Consider the following 17,315-nt stretch of genomic DNA (forward strand, 5'->3'; position numbering starts at 1 on the left):
TTTTTTTTTAAAGGCCACTAAAACTATTTGAATAGTACACAAATTTGTAACCCAGCACAATTTTAAGGACATAATAAGTATCCTAGATCAAGAAAATTATAGTTCCTTAGGTGTTGTGAGGGTTTATAATGAGTGAGCCATGCTCTGCAACATAGAATTTAAGGGTTCCAGCCAACATAATCTCATTAGAAAACATAGAAAATTGTACCAAGAGAGGAGTCTGGCCTTGAAGTATGTGCTGCAGTCCCTGTGGATATCGATGTTGAATGTATTGAGGCAAATTTTTATCTTGTGAAGTGGCATTAGTAGGGGAAAATACTTCCACACTGCTACATAATGGCATCCTTGATAGTGTTTAATTTTGTTAGTTTGCATATTTCAATGGCAAAAGGAATCATTCATTTTAGAGTGCTTTTCATTACCAAAAAAATAGATGTACTTATTTATTCTTTATTAAAATTATGCAGTACATAAGGATATTTGATTAAGAACAATTGATTTTTACCTAAAGAGGAAGTCCCTAGGTGCTGGGTATAAATCTAATCTCACTCTTTGAAGTGTTTTATCTACCTTGGATCTGAAGTCTCATATCACAATATCCTTGGAAACCCGAATGCAACACATTGACTTTCAAAGCATTTATTCCCAGCTTGCAGGATCTTCATGAGCTTATGCTTGGTGTGACTGATGGGATGCCTTCAGATCTGAATTTTAACAGTGAAATTAGAATAGGAATCTTTTAGGTGTGTAAACAAATAAATTGCCAAGCAATTAAAAATGATAACAGACTTTTTTCTTTTCAGTTCAGTATTTTGTTGAAACTGAGTGGGACTTTTCTACCTTAGTTACTGAAGCTGGACAAGCTGAAGTTGCATTCCTTGAGGAACAACAGATCTTGGATCGTTGGAATTGTTTGGAGATTTCGCTTCCTGCTGAGTATTCATGCCTTTTTTTGCTCCCCCTGTTCAGCACGAAAATTCATCAAGTCTCAGTGGCTTGCAAATAAGTCAAACGTATATGACCAGCTTTTTCTCTGCTAATACAAGTTTTTAAAATAACAGAAAAATTCAGGTACAATCCGTATGCACTGCAAAACTTAAAACCTGTGGGTTTTTGTAGCTTGCAATCCCTTAAACAGAAAAAATATTCCTTCCAACTGTGTACACAGGTTTCTTAGAAAATCAGGAACAAATATGTAAAAACCAGTAAAAGCAAATTACTTAAATGACTTTAATTGGACCAAGTTTGAATTTTTCCTCACACAGCTGGCAAAAAAACCCCATGGAGTAAACTGTACTTGCTTTTTTCTTCCAATTCCAAGATATTGGAAACAATCTTTTTCCTAAAAGGGGTTAGCCAGCTTAATTGGTCTCTTTACTACTAAATACCTTTCAGCCTGTATGTTTTTAATGGCTAAAGAATTACAGTTTCAAAAAAGTTTTGTCAATCTTAAATTAGTGTTTACTTTTTGATAATGCCTTTTGATTTTACTCAACTTCCAGTTAGTGAAATAGTTTGGAATGATATACGCAGGTTAAGATCCCCATTATATTCACTGTTAGGATATGAATAAATGACCACTTAAGTCAAATGAAATCTTTCTGTAGAACACAGTGTGCTTTAGACCACATCCAAAATTAATTTTTTATGTGCTGTTTTTCCCTACTTTTTACATGCACTAATGTAACTTGATGTCATGGTTTTAGGTTGAGTTTTTTACTGGTTAATTGTTGTTTTACCTTCTCACATACACTGCCACTTAGATTAATTTCCTTGCCTCTCTAGCTTTTTTATTTCTGATTGTCTTTTCAGTGGTCCCAGGAATATAAGATATTCATAAGAAAATACATGAATTTATAGGGAATAAAAATCTGACTGTTAAGTTTATGTTAATGTATCATTACATTAAAAAAATAAAATTTTCTTTTTTTTTTTTTATAACTGGTAATAAAGCTCTCTGATGAGCTGTTAAAGTACTGGTGCAGAAAACTACTTCTTAGTCACCACTACGCTGTATTTTCTAGAGCGCTGTTCACTGAAACAGCCATTTCTATACTTTATCTGCTCATTTTGAATGTTGCTTTTTTTTTTTTTCAGTAACCTAGGACCCTTATGCTTAAAAATTAAACACTTCTCTATAAATGTTTTAGAATGTGATCTCACATGTTCTAGAATAAAATGCTTATTTTATTTTACAGTTTCTTTTTATTATCAAGATAGAACCATGGCTCAAAAGAGGAAGCTGAGCCAGTTGACTGTTATATTTTATGTCACCAGCCTTTCTCCTTATTAGTCTTTTAAAATTCCTTATTTATTTGCAGCAGGACTGAGCTCCTGCAGTAAAAGCTGCAGCTGTTTCTGCTTTTTCCTTTCTCCTTTTGCCTTCTGCTAACTGTGTCCCAAACACAGCCAACAATGGTCTGTCTACCCAGGGAACCAACATCAAAAGTCTCTTTTGTTTCAGTACATTCCTCCTTTGCTACCCCAAGAGCAGCAGCTTTTATGGCATTTGTGGCACGTCAGCAGCAGTTGTGAGGAAGACTGTGGGCCATAATCTCTCATTAATTCTTCTGACCAGAAGCTCTCTGGGGTTGCTCCAACCTCCAGTGCCAGCAGCAGCAGCTGGCCCAGCATCCCTGTGGGAGGGTGCCTGCCCTTTTTCCAATCCTTTTGTAGAGCTGCTGTTGGGCCAAGAGGTCCTGAGCAGTCCCAAGCTGTCCTGCTGCTGGAAGGAGAGAGAGGCGTTGGCTCACACTGGGCATTTAGGGGCACAGAACCTTGCAGAGGTTCGTGGCTGTGGCTGCACACCCCAAGGTGTGATTTGTCACTGGGAACACACCAGCCCTAGGAGTCTTGATGGTAGATGTGCTGCTGTTCATCAGGTTCTGGTCAGATTCCAAGAATCATTATGGCTGAAAAAAACCTCCAAGGTCACCAAGCCCAACCTTTGACCAAGCACCAACATATCAACTAAATAGCACCAACTACTACACTGAGTCATTTCTCCAGTACTTCTGGGGATAATGACTCCACCACCATCCTGGGCAGTCCATTATAAATCTTGACTTGGTGGACTGCAGGTAAAATCCTGAAAAAAATAATTTAAATTAATAAAATATAAATATAATATATATACATATAAACAAGAAACAGGCCTTGGTTCACTGCTCAGGAGAGGCCAGCCAGTGGTTGCTCTTCTTCTGTATAGCGTTACCTGTTTTATAGTGACAACAAAAAGGAACTTCTAAAGCCTGGCTTCCCTTTGACGACCTGAGAATGAATTATTAAAACAACACTTTGTGAACCATATATTCTGTCTCACACGTATATTGTCTCAAGATGATGAGCCTTTTGGTATTGTGACATGAGAAGGAGAAACTGCTTTGATTTCAGAGAAAATGCAAATTAAAAAAAAAAAAAAAAAAAAAAAAGGGAGAAGAAAAGAACAAGCTGGCACTCTCTTTGTTGTACAGACAGGAGTTCCAAGAGACAAATTAAGCTGTTTTCTACTGATGCAACCTTGATGTGGCCAATAAATGGGTTTGCCATGACACCCTCTGCTTGTGGTTTAACCCCAGACAACAATTGAGCACCATCCAACCACATGCTCTGCATTGGTTTGGGGAAAAAAAATCAAGAGGATAAAAGTGCAGAAGCCCCTGGGCTGTTATAGACAGTTTAATAGGGAAAGCAAAGGCTATGCAAAAGCAAAGCAAAACAAAGAATTCATTCACCAGTTCCCATGGGCGGACAGTAGCTCAGACATTCATCTTTGTATGCTGAGCATGATGCCACCTGTTATGGAATAACCTTTTGCTCAGTTTACATAATTAAATGTACTTCATCTCCTGAAATGTCTGGTTGTAGAGGGTAACTGAAACTAAGAAAATATTGCATTCTTAGTTTATGGAGAAATCAGTTGAAAACAAACTCCTGTTGGCTTCAAAAATATTTCTTATTACTTATTACTTATCATACCCCACTGGGACAAATCCAGGCTAAAAAATCTTGTCTTGGTTGCTCTGAAGCACTGTGGCCTACTCCAGGCTGAAAATTTAAATTTTAACAGATAGATATTAAACAAAACCAAATATTTGATACCTTTTGTACATGAAAATGAAGAAAATACTTTGCATACTCTTTGTTTGATTACTCATTTTGGTGGTGGTAGTATTGTTATATTTTCAGGACTCTTCTAATGAAAAACACTAATTATTTGCTTTAAGTAAAAATTCTGTGATATATTACTGGGGTTTGTTTTGCTTGTTTGTTTTTTGGTTTTTTTCTTTCTTTTTTTTTTTTTTTAAATATAAACCTGCATTTATGACATGTTGTAATTATGATATATTCTTTTGTTTATTCCAGATTTCAGAATATGCCAATACCTGTGAGGCATTTGTTATCTCATAATAATATCTCTCTTATCTGTCTTATTTATGTTTAATTGCACCATTGCCCAGCTGTATGACCTTGATCAACCTAAACTGATTGTGAAATTTCCCATATCCCTTATGGAGAGGGCTCCATAATATCCTTCTTTAAACTGAGGGATCTTTAGGTGGTGTGCTCATTATTCAGCCTTTACCAGAAGATTGGTACCTAGAAAACAATCATATGAACATGTGATGATTAATAAATTGGTAAAAAATTAATTAGATTCAAAAACTTTAGTCAGCTTACATAATAAAATGTATTTCATCTACTGAAATGTCCAATTCTAGATGGTAGAAATACAGCATTGTATGTTCATGCTCAGTAAGAAACTTGCACTTAAATATAGATGTAAATCAGTGCATAGAGAAACACTTGTAAGAGTTTATGTAGTATTTTCTTTCATAGAGCTTTTTTTTTTTTAAAAAAAAAAAGGTTCATTTCTTTGCAAGTGTTCTTAGATATGTATATGATTTTAATATGAGGAAAAAATGGATTAGTGTTTTCTAAGTAAAGGAAAAGGGTATGGGTAATATTTGATTATAAACACAGGGAGGGTTTACTTTGTAAGTTGCTCTTGCAATTTTATGACACATTTGAGGAAAAAATCTAGAATCTTTGCCAAAATAAACCAGCCAATCTTTAATTTCACTGAACTTGCTCCATTTCAGAAGATTCAGACTCACTGTGGAGAAGTCTGCATGATCTGTAGGAATAAAGCATCACAAATTCCCATTTGCCACCTAGGCTTGGGCTCTAATAAGTTTATAATGGGTCATGATTTTGCCTGCTAACTTTTACCACAAAAATAATGACTCAAAATATGATACAATATTAAAACTGGGTTACTTTGGTTTGTGATGGTATTTATTTTTTTATATTTTTACTGGTGATCATGTTAAACATTGCAAGTAAATTTAAAATTGTCTTTCCTGCAGGCTATAGTTTTCAGCATTGGCACTTTGATATCTTTTTCTTTGTGTATAAAATAGGTGTAATTGCAGTGAATCTCTCAGTAATTTTTTCCTAAATCATTATGCTTTTCCTTATGACACGGGATTAGTATGAGCCCACATTTTTCTTTAAAAATGAAAAAACTTGAAAAAAGTTATGTCGTGAAACCATGTAAGAATGCTTCTTTTTAGAATTATTTTTAAAAGTTACCTCCAGGCACCGCTATTTTCACAAGCACAAGCAGTATGATTGTCTTGTATGAGCTGATTGAAAACTGGTTTTCCAGTTTTCTAAGCAGGAAAGAACAGAGATTTGCAAAAGGGAAAGGGACTGCAGAGCAGTAATGTAATAAAGGATGGTAAGTAGCCCTACCACATAAAGATGAAAGGTGGGAAAGGATGTTAAAGTGGGAGCCTTGCTTTGGCAAGAGAATGCTTTGTGAGCGGTGATAAGAATTCATTGTTAATGCAATTAAAATCATAACAGATTGATCAAAAAATTTACAGTTACTTTCAGTCCAGTCGCAGTCATGTTAAGCCTGCTGCCAAATTATCTAATTAATGCAGAGAAACCTCTTAGATAAGAAAGTTTAGATTTTTATGCAAAAATTTGCTAATCCCCAACCTTTTCTTCGTCTCCTGTGACCACCCTGGAATTCTCCTTCTGTCCCCCAAGGTTCAGCTGGACAGGCCATGGGGGGTTTCAGCAAATGCCACAGCAACCTGGCAGTGGGGTGGGTGCCACCACAGCCCAGGCACATCTGGATGGGCCCTTGCAAGTCCTGTGGCCCTGTGCTGTTGGGAAATAAAATAAAAAAGCTGGGTGTTGAGTTTTATCTTCTTTTTACCAGGGTGGGGATTAAATGCTCAAGACGGTATTTCTTTTTCCGACACAGCTGTTTATTAATTCTTATCTACATAACAACCTCACAGGCCGTGAGTTCTACAGCACTTCAAGCTAACAAGCTAAAAATGGAGCCCTCTCTCTCTCTCTCTACAAGGCTTTTTAAGGATAAACTGTCCAATTAAGAAACGACATCTAAATTATTTTTACTCTTAACCCAATAACCAACCACCCTTGGCCCACAATGCAGACTTTTCTATCCAATTACAAAATACCACCCAGACCCACAGAGAAGGTGAAAAGGACTAGCCTCCACCCTAAAACCTCCACCTTGCTTTACATATATATTATGACTTTCTAAAACCTTAAACTCTAAGTTTTCCACCATGTGATATCACACACTTCTATTTTAACTACACATAATCCCAGTTCTATCATTCAATTTTGGAAGCTTTCTCCACGGTCTCAGTTCAAATGCAGTGTTTTCTTGGGGGGTCAGTGCTTGTCAGCACAGAAGGTCTAAAATTCTGAGTGACCAGTGTTATAGAGGATTCATAGCCAATTTAATATAAAGTAATTTTATTTCACCATTTTACGAACAATCAGAGACAGCCACAATGAAAGAGACAACCTCGATACCGGGTTATCGAAGCTGGGTGAACGCAGGGACATCCACAACTGGACCTATCCTCCCCTTCACGATCTCCCAGGTTCAGGGAGCAGGTTTTATACAGTTCTTCTTCCCTCTGGCAGTTTTATTGTTAGTTTGTGTCTGCTGCACATATTCACGTATTTTCTTTCTCTTGCCACTTGGCTTAGAATGCCTTTCCTGGCAGAATCGAGTGCTTGAATTGGGTTCCGAGAAATCAGCATTGGGATGCTGATAGTGACACCTCCGGGTTTCCCACTTCTAGATTGGTATCCTGTGTCAATCACCAGAGAAGGCAGCGGACCCTCCCTTGATGGATGGGACTTCTCCTGTTGGCCAGTCCTTTTCTGTTGTTAATTTGGACTTCACCCTGCAATTGTCTGGAATCTCTACAATTGCAAATTAGTTTCGGCAGCCAGAAATGTCCCCATGGTTTTTGGAAACCCCAGCTTGTAACACAGTTTTTAGGTTATAACATATAATACACTTGAAACAGGAATTTATTTCAAAACATATATCCCACGAGGGCTCCAACAGCTGGGTTCTTATATTAGGAAGTGCAAAACCTTGCAACTACTGGGCTACAAGAAGCCTTCAAATTCTCCCTTTTAGTATTGATGGGGTGGGGGTCAGATGGCAGGGACCTTTGGTGTGCCATTTCTAGAAGAGTTTCAATTTAGAGAAAAAGGGAATTGCAATGATTTTTTTTTTTTTTCTGATCCCTAATTGATATCCTTTCCCTATTTTGAAGGCTCCCATTGCATTCATGTATTTGTGTAATGGTTTTAATTTAATAAAACCAGGCAGAAATACTAATTAATGTAGGGGTTTTAGTATTTATTCTCTTTTTGTGGGAGGGAGAGATTAGGAGAAAAACAAACAAAGCAGGCTTAAGCTTAAAAATGAACAAAAATAGTTTTATTAACATACACTAAAAGAATGAAAGAAAAAAAAGAAAGTTGAGAAAAAGAAAACTTAAACTAAAACAGAATGACACTTTAAAACATGCTTCTCTCCTCTTACAAATTATGAACTTTCTTATTGGACAACACAGAAAGCCACAACTTGAGATTTTCAGTCAGTTCCACTATTTAGACATAACCACTTATTACTTTAGGAGAAGAGTCTTTCTAAGATCGTTTATGAAGATGTTTGCTACTAGACAAAATAGTCCAGTGCTCTCAATGTCACACATCTACTGACGCCCGGAGTTTTTGCAGACTGTGATGTTCTATCAGCAGAGCTTCTAAGTGCATCTGGGGTATTATTTACGAATACTTCTTCTAGTCTAAAACTGTCTTTGTCTCAAAGGCTGAGACCTCCTTTTAAATCAGGAGCGGGGGCTTTAAAGTTCCCAAATAAATCTTAATTACTTCTGTTCTCAATTTTGATTAGAATAGCATTCTACCCAACAACACTAAGATGCTGCAAAGAACAGTCAATTTCTTCATAATTTACCTTAGAAAAGTCCGGTTAAAAATGTCCACTTCTTCAATCCTATTCCAATATTATGAGTTCTTTCACTTCTAATCTAACTGACGTCATGCAGTGCCTGTTCCATGTACCTTCTGTTTTTTTCTTTCTTATTTCTCTCAAGGAAGAATTGTGCTTTAAAAGTTCCATGTTGCTAGGAAAGAGTTAAATCTGCCTGGGCCTGCCTGGGCCATGTGCACGCACCAGGCTGCAGGAGCTGAAGGAAATGCAAAGCTGTGCTGATGGAGGAAGCTGGTAGATGTCCTTTTTTTTCCACCCCTCGGTCTCATCCAGGGCAGCTCAGCTTAGAGTTGTTATGGAGCTGCAGGTTTTCTTTCTCTGCTGCCAGCAGTGATTAATCTGGGCCATGTTTTAGCCCTTTCTGCCGTGGTCCGAGCCCGTGGCCAGCACTGCCGAGCTGCAGCCGCCTCTCTTCCCTGCCGTGGCAGCAGGGGAAAGGGGCTCGGCCGGCCCAGGCCCTCCCTGTGCGGGCAGCGGCCCTCAGAGGCCCGGCTGGGCCCGGCCCGGCCGCACAGAGCCACAGCAGGGCCCGACCGGGACCCAGCCCGGCCGCTTCTGATGTCACCTCATGGCTGATTCCAAAGCGAGAGAGAGACCGATGTTTTAAATGTCCTTTCCAAAGTCGCATCGACATTTCCCATTGGTCAACTTAGCTGCCGATATCCCGGCCAGCTTTTTGATGGGTCCCTGTTCTCCCCCCACAAACCACTCCACGATCAGGGCAGGGGAAAACATCTCACATTTCTCTATAAGCAGAAAATAAAATTGTGCCAACCCATGATAATTTGGCACAAAAATCAATCTAGTAGAGTTGCAGCAAGGCTTCATATTCAGCTATTACAAAACAGATTGAGCCTGGCATCAGAGGAGAAGGGGAATGTCACAGTTGTATGCAATTTAACGGGAGACTCTAAGAGGTTCAAATATTACTTGCCCAGCTCTAGTGTCCCTTTTCTCTCATCCTTCCTGTATTGCACTCTAGCAGCCAATATGATGTCACACAATGGAAAAAATACCAACTTTATGATTTAACTCTTATTTCTGTCTACCTTTTTTTTTCTTTTTCTTTTTTTTTTTCCCACTTCTGGATTCTGATTAAACTAATGCAGAATTTAATGAGGACAAAGATGTCACCCATGTTTGCTTTTTCCCTCCCTCACATTAATTATAACATGTATATGTTTTAAATTTCATTAGCAAGGAATAGGCTTGATCTACAGCCTGGTAACAATTTTTAGAATCCACAAGTTAAGTAATTAAGAACCTGTGTTCTGTTTGAAAGGGTGTGTCACTCTTTCCAGCTTGACTACTGTAGCTGGAATTTCACCATAAGAACTTCCAAGCAGCAATGAGCACCAGCAATGATCCTAGACCAAAATTCTTTCTACTTATTGGTTCTTTGCATAAGGATGCAAAGATGAGAACTGATGGCCACAGTATAACAATGTGTGGTTTTGAAATTCTCAATTGTGTTTTGTACAACTGGCATCAATGTTTAAGTGAGGGAGGAATGTACAAATATTCTCATATATAACTTTGGAGCTGGAATAAAACCACACTGGCTCATTTAATTTGGTTGATGATCACATACAGAAAAATCTACCATAGCTTTTTGTTAGGAGAGCAGATTCATTTAATAATGGATAATATTGGTTATTGGATAGCCTGATGATGTTGAATGATTGAAATCTTGTAAGTATATGAGCACAATCTGGGAACAATTTCATGCATCTAATCCAAATGTGTAAGTCAAAAAATATGTGAAACAGGCCTGTGGAGTAAATTGTAGTGGTCCCAAGAAATAAGGTAATGGCCTCAATGGGGCAATCTTTACTTACTGTATCCTCACTATTGATGAGTCACCAAGGCTGGTATTTGGGGGGAAAAAAAAATAAAAAAAGGTTTTTCCTGACATTCTAGGCTCCAGAAAATTCAAGATAGTTTAATTGATGTATTATATAATTAGTGAAATCAAAGTGAGATTGGTGTTACCCTGATCTTGAGGTATTTTGTATTAGACGCACACTGGGGGAAGAGATCCGAGGTACAAATTATCTTATCCTGCATTTTCTGTTCACCACAAGAGGAAGTTTTTTGAAGCACTAGGAAGCTTGAAGACTTGCAAAATTTCTCTTGTACACAAACATTTTTAAAACCACTGTGGGGGGGGGGGGGGTTGTTAGTTTTGTATATATATTTTTGGTTGGTTTTTTGTTGATTGGTGTTTGGGGTGTTTTTCTTGGTGTTTTGTTTTAATTGATTTTAATTGGTTTGGTTTAGGTTTTTTGGTGGTTTTCTTTTTTTTGGGGGGAGGGGGGGAGCGTGTTTAAAGTGAGTAATTGTAGATTCCTGAAATATTTCATATAAACAAGACCTGAGCTGGGAATACCAGTGACACTTACAGAGCTGCTTCGGTAAGAGGTGATATTCATATGAGGGACCCAGTGTCTAGACCACAGAAAATTTCTGCAACAGCAGATGAGAGTCAAAGGCTCTCAGAAGTTACAAAGGAAAAGATAATTACGTCAAATGAATCTTTGTAATGAATCTAGTTCTTTTGCTTTTCTCTCTCTCTCTCTCATAAAAAAAAAAAAAAAAAAAAAAAAAAAAAAAAAAAAAAAAAAAAAAAAAAAAAAGCCAGCAGCTAAATACCTTTTCCAGGGACAGTTTTGGCACTATTGCATCTTCTCTTCGCCCCTTAGGAGAGCTTTTACCTTTAATTTTGGTGTATCCTGCTGTGACCGTGCTATTACTTAGCTATGACAAGAGTTTTAAAATTACAAATGTGGGGCTGGGGTTGTTGCATTTTGCTTTACCCTTTCAAAGTGGCTTGTTGATGTTAATGTACAGCACTCCTGCTGTGCTATTTTTTCTTATTCTGACTTTCTTTTTTTGTTGCATTTTGCATGTGGAGCCTGAGTGATTAATATTTCATCAGTTCTTTAGTGCAGAATGTCACAAGGATGTGTTGCATTTGGCTTTTCTGGAGCTCTGTTGCCACTGAATTGTGACTAATAGAGGGAACTGGACCTCTAATGGCTTCATGGGATCACCATCAAATAGAAACAAACAACTGTTTGCTACATCATTAATCTGTAAGAAGTTCATTAAGTATTTTCATCTGCATTTTAAATATTACCTTCTCTACAGTTTGTCTTAAATTATTCTGATAATGTATACCCCTGGATTAATTCAATGTTTAATGCCAAATTCAATTTACAATATCACAGTTTCATTAGTAAAGTGATCTGTTGCAAAAAAAAGGGGAACAAAATTTTATTAAAAACAATGTTTATTTGTATATTTTGACTAGAGAAGATATAAGGGAATGTATTTCAATTTTTTGCATTTTTAAAACTCTTAAATAAAAAATGTAGTTGTGTACACATATGTATACGCATAAATACCAGATGCTGGCAACACAACCATTTCATCTAGAAAATATATTTGTTTTCATAAATTAAATTGGATGTAATTTTTCATGTTTAGCTTGAAATCATCTTGTGTTTGTATTTAAAAAAAAAAAAAAAAATCAGGAAGATACAACATATTTTTCCCTGATGTCTTTTATTGCAAACAAAGGATGATTATATGATGGAGCAATTGCAAGTTTATTTCTTTCTAAAATGAATGCATGCTTTACAGCTGTTGGTGTGTGTTTCTCAACATCAGTTTTTCACGTGCACATCTGACTGCAGACTTGGGGTAGCCTTGCAAAATAGTGACAGTGGTGATGGTGGGTGGCAACCCAGAGAGAGACCAGAATGCCAGGATTACACGAGAAAAAACAGGACTTAAAAGTGGGGAGATATAATCAGCTTAGCTAAATCTGCAAGGAACTCAGGCTGGAGGGCTCTTTGGTTATATTTCTACCAGATAACCTGTCTGAGCTAGAGTATAAGTGGATAATCCACATAAGTGCTCTTATCAGAACGCTTTGACTCTATGGAGTGATCTCAGTAGGATACAATTCTTCTACCAAAACCTCAGTGATCACATTAACAACTAAAAAAACCCAGTTAACACTGGCTTTTTAAGTTACATGCAAAAATAATTAATTTTCTGATTTGACCCTGTTTTGGTTATTTTTTGAACAAGCAGAATTTGTGCCCAGGATTACTGGGGAAGACATACAGATAAATCAAACTATTCTATAAAGTATTGAACACAAATGTATGGAAGGGATGTAATGTGTCATGTAGAAAAATAAAGAACATTAAAAAATGAGGAGCAAAAGATACTATGAGTCTCATCTCTGAACTTTAACTTTATACTAGTACAAGGATAAGGAACCATTACAGTTTCTGTTCTGATCTATCAAGCAGAATGAAGTTGATTCTCTTGATTATTATTTCACTGAAGCCATTTCTAGTGTAGATAAATCTTGCTCAAAAATTCTTATAGGAAAATGTATTGTGGGGAATGAAGATCTTATTGTGTCATCGGCCTATTGGATCTGAAGGCAAACAGCCCCATCCCTGATGATTTGGGGTGATTATAACATGGTTGCCTGATGGTAAGGTCTCTTCTACTTCCCACTGCATCTACCTTTGACCGTGTATTGTGCTACTGGAGGGAAAACCTGGCATTCTGTGTTGACATTTGAATATTTTTCTTCTTTACAGGCTCTACAACATTTCTTAGTGTTTGGGGTTTTTTTTCTTTTTTTTTTTTTAATCTATCAAAGAAAATCAGGAAGTTGCCTGATGGTTTTAGCTTGCAAATGCAGTAATTGCGAAGTCTTTCACTCTTCTTGGGTGTGGCGCAAATTTTGAAAATGTAAACATTATTAAAAGAAACCAGAAAACCAGGGGAAGCGACGTGAGAACTGATATGCTGCTTAAGGAGAGGGGAACAGTTTGTGATTTTTAAATGTTTAAGAGCTGTGCTTTGCATTGTAACTTGGTGTCTTTGTTTCCATATTATCAGGGGTACATCTGCAGCCACAAAGCTGAAAGAAGGAGTACAGAAAGGAGTGCAAAACTCAAACCAGAAGTGCTCCAGCTGTCAGGCTGTTGGGTTTTCAGCAGTGTAGAAGTCTGTCTGTCCCTCAGGAGTCATCCCACCCCACAGCTGCAAGGGCATCAGCCTCAGTCTCTGAGGCATTGCTGAGTTAAGGGGCTATACAGTCATGATGATGAAAAGCCTTTTATTGTTTAAAAACAAAGAAAGAAAAGCTCCAAACAGGAAATCTCCAGAATGTCCATGGAGGAATAAACAAATCCTCTCAGCCAGGAGATGCTTCCATGAGGTGTAAGATTAAGGTTTAACTCATCTCTCCAAATCATATGCAGAGCAAGAATTGTTTGCAAAGCAGGTACTTTCTTGCCTTCCTGTGCAACAGTCTTGTCTTACTTCAGTGGTGAGGAAGAATATGCAAATTCTTTTTTTTTTTTTTTTTCTTTTTGTGGGATGCAGGGGAAATAAATAAATAAACAAATAAATAAATAAATAAATAAAGCAAAAAGCAAGACATGGATGGCAAGGCAATTTTTCCTGTAACTGTTTTGCCTTTTGGAGATGTAAATCTGTATGGAGCTAAGGAAACATAGCCAGCTTGTAGCCCCTTCCCTAGGGGAGGCTTGCTGTGAATAGGCAGATAATGCATTTCCCTGTGAAACTCCTTACCTGATAACTGCGCACTGACACGGATTTGAGCGTGCCAGAGGCCTGCCTCTGGCTCTTGGAATGATTGGTTTTTGCAGAGGAATGCAGTGCTACTAAAACTGGCTTTGGGACTGATGGCCACAGATACAGCCATGGCAGTTGTAAATTTTCTTTTCTCGTTTCAACTGGAAGTGTTTTACCCTTTTTCTGGCACAACCACAGCCATAAAATTCCATTTTCATTCAGCATTTGGCTGCAAGCATCAGCTAAAGTCAATCACAGTGGAGATTTTAGTTTGGGGAGCTACATGCAGCCACTGTATTGAAACAACTACTGCATTTCATTAGAGCAAGACAAATCTAATCTTGTGTGATGTACTCTGCCATCACTGTGCTGTGCTGCAGCTGAAGATGAAGCTTCAGATCTGTCTTGCTCCTGAGCTGGGCTTAATCTGAGTGTTCACTATAAATGTGTGTAAAACTCCATATCTCATTACTGGTCTCCTGGGCTTTCTCTAAACAAATACAGTGGATTAAAATGCAAGTTCATTAGGTTAAAGTGCTTAATTATCTTAAAATTCTTAGTGTTAGAGTCAGATGTCAAGATTTGATTAGCACTGCGGGAGGCTCTGTAAGAAGCAAAATGGAAATAGCCATTATCCTACTATAGTCAAAAATGCTATAAATATGTAAATAAGGACACAAATATAGGTCCAGCTACGTACGCAATATTTCTTAACTCTCAAATGAAATAATTAGCATAAATTATTTTGATGCATCCCTATCTCTGATCCTTAATTATATCAATGCTACATTATTTAATATTCTATGAGAAGTTGTCATAATCACATTCCCCTCGGTCTTGTTTATTGCCTTCTTTACTTATTTAAGTGCCCTTTAGTAGTGTGTAGAGGAAAAATTAATATAATTTATTATTGACCCCTAATGCACCAAGATTTAGAGTTTTGAGACTCTCCCACAAGGTGTGTTATAAGGATGAACTTTAGCTTGGGAAGATACTCTAAAATGATTAATGAGCCAGGGAAGAAAGGACAATACTGTGTCTTATCATAAGAAAACACAATTATGTTAAAGCAGTCAAGGGATCTATATTTTCACCTTCCTTGTTTCATGGGCTTTCTTTGTTCCTCAAAAACAGTTAGTGCATAGGAAAGAGAGCAGAAGCTGCTTTCCATGTGAGAAAGACCAGTAATCAGGGTCCTGTAAATGTTTAGCTACCGGGTGTGCATGGGAGGAAATGGGGTTTGATGGTTCTCAGTGCTCTAATTGCAATTCTGTTCTTCCAGCAAGAAAAAAGTGTGTTGCAACCTACCAAAATCCACATTCAGTTTCATTATTCTCTTAATGTTCTTGAAAAGGAGAAAAAGAACCCAGCTACTTAACAGCAGCAAACTTTCATTTCATTTCAGGAAATGAAATTGAAATTGATCATTGGATAACTAGAGCTTGCATCTCCATGAATGTCTTTTATCTGGCTCTTCTTAGCTTCAAAAGGCAGTTGTGTAAGCCAGTAGCTGTAATACTTATTTCTTAGGGCTTTTTTTTTTTTTTCCTGTTTTGTTTTGAGCTTTGTTTGTTTGTGGCTTTGTTTTGCTTGTTTTATGGTTTTGTTTATTCTGCATTTTTTTCATGCAGGGATTTTATTCTTACAGTGTGTTTATTTTCTCCCGAGAGCTTTCAATCTCTTTTTTAATCCAAGATGAAACCTGTCACATAACACTGCCCTGGCAGTTTCCTGAGAACGGGTGTAGTTCCAGGGGTGTGAGTGGTTGTGGTTTACAAAGGCTTGGGCAATGCTAACCAAGCATGCCTTTGGTAGATGTGGCCTGTTGCAAGCTTTAGTTTGTGCCAGGCTGTGCTGCATAAGAATTTGATGCATATTTGAGTTGAAACATCTCATCTCTTCTGCTTGGTTGCCCAGCATTACACAATATTCATGATGGGTCTGCTCCTCTGAGGCTGAGGTATTTAATCTGCAGCTTGCTGCAGGATTTAGAGACCTGTTAACAGGGTGAGGTTCAGGCAGGGAGCAGCTTTCCAGTCTATTCCAGTCCCGAGTGTGACAGCTTTGCTGTAGGAATATTTCACTTGCATCTCTCTCTCTCTCTCTTTTGTGACATGGTAATGAGATTTTTTACATGGCATCAAAATGGTTCTCTAAATAGCTAAGGCAAAAACCTGCCCCAGGGAAGTAAGTAGCAGTGCTGTTGGAGGGAATTGCAATCAAATGCAAGTATCTGGGCAGGTGGTCTCCAGGGGAAAAAAATCAGAAGGCAGAGATGGACTTGTTCAAGCCACCTGCATCCACACATGAGTTCCTCCAGAAAGGGAGAAGAGTCATCCATTGAACAATGGTTGTAACAGAGGGCATTTAATTCTTTGGATAATGACGGCTCTGCATAGAAATATATTGAAAGCAAAAATCCTCCTGGTATATTTCCTTTTTTTCCAACACTACAATATTAATATTTCTGTGACTAGGAAAAAAAAAAATCTCAAAACCTATGTCTGGAAAAATAGAAAATAAATCTAACTGGTAGCAGAGATTACAAGTTAAATAGTATCATCAACACCTTTATCTAGCACTTCCTCAAAGCATATTTGAATTACTTGGGAAGGTAATCTTGAAGATGTGAAATGACATCCTGTGTTGTTCTTGTCTTATTTATCCTCAACAGTTTTCAATGCTTGTAACTTGCGGCTACAGCTTCTGCTTTGAGACCCTGTATCCTCAAGTTCTGTCTTGCACTGCTGACTGCCTGAATTTTCTCACTAATCCTAAAGTGTGTTGATACCCTCGCACTGCTGCAAATGCATTAACCCTTGGGTTTCTGTGGATGTTTATAATTTTACTCTCCACTGCTCACGGGAGGAAAGTGGATACCAGAAATGTGCCAGGAGTGAGATGGTTAACTGGCTCCAGGACAGATGTTCATGTTGCTCTAATTTTGACAAAAGTACATTGGCTTCCTGTGAAGCAAAGGATTGATTTTTAAACATAGTATTTGCAGACCAAGCACTCTGTGGCTCAAGTCCAGCTCTCTTGAAAGACTTATTAACAGCCCCTCACATTCTCTTTGTTCTTTGGAAAATCATCAACTGCTTCAGACACCTACTGTAGCTTCCTGGGGTTCTTATACCAGCATTCTATTAATGGTTGCTTCTTTTATCTGTTGAACACTTATGCTTTATTTTTTCATGTTTTTAAAACATTTTTAAAATAAAATTAATTAGGTAATTGTAGAATTCATTATTTTTTTTTCTGTAAACATATTTACTTGCAATATCTTAGATTATGCTTTTCTATAATATAATCA

The sequence above is a fragment of the Hirundo rustica genome, chromosome 2 (assembly GCF_015227805.2).
Source record: "Hirundo rustica isolate bHirRus1 chromosome 2, bHirRus1.pri.v3, whole genome shotgun sequence".
Classification (NCBI taxonomy): Eukaryota; Metazoa; Chordata; class Aves; order Passeriformes; family Hirundinidae; genus Hirundo; species Hirundo rustica.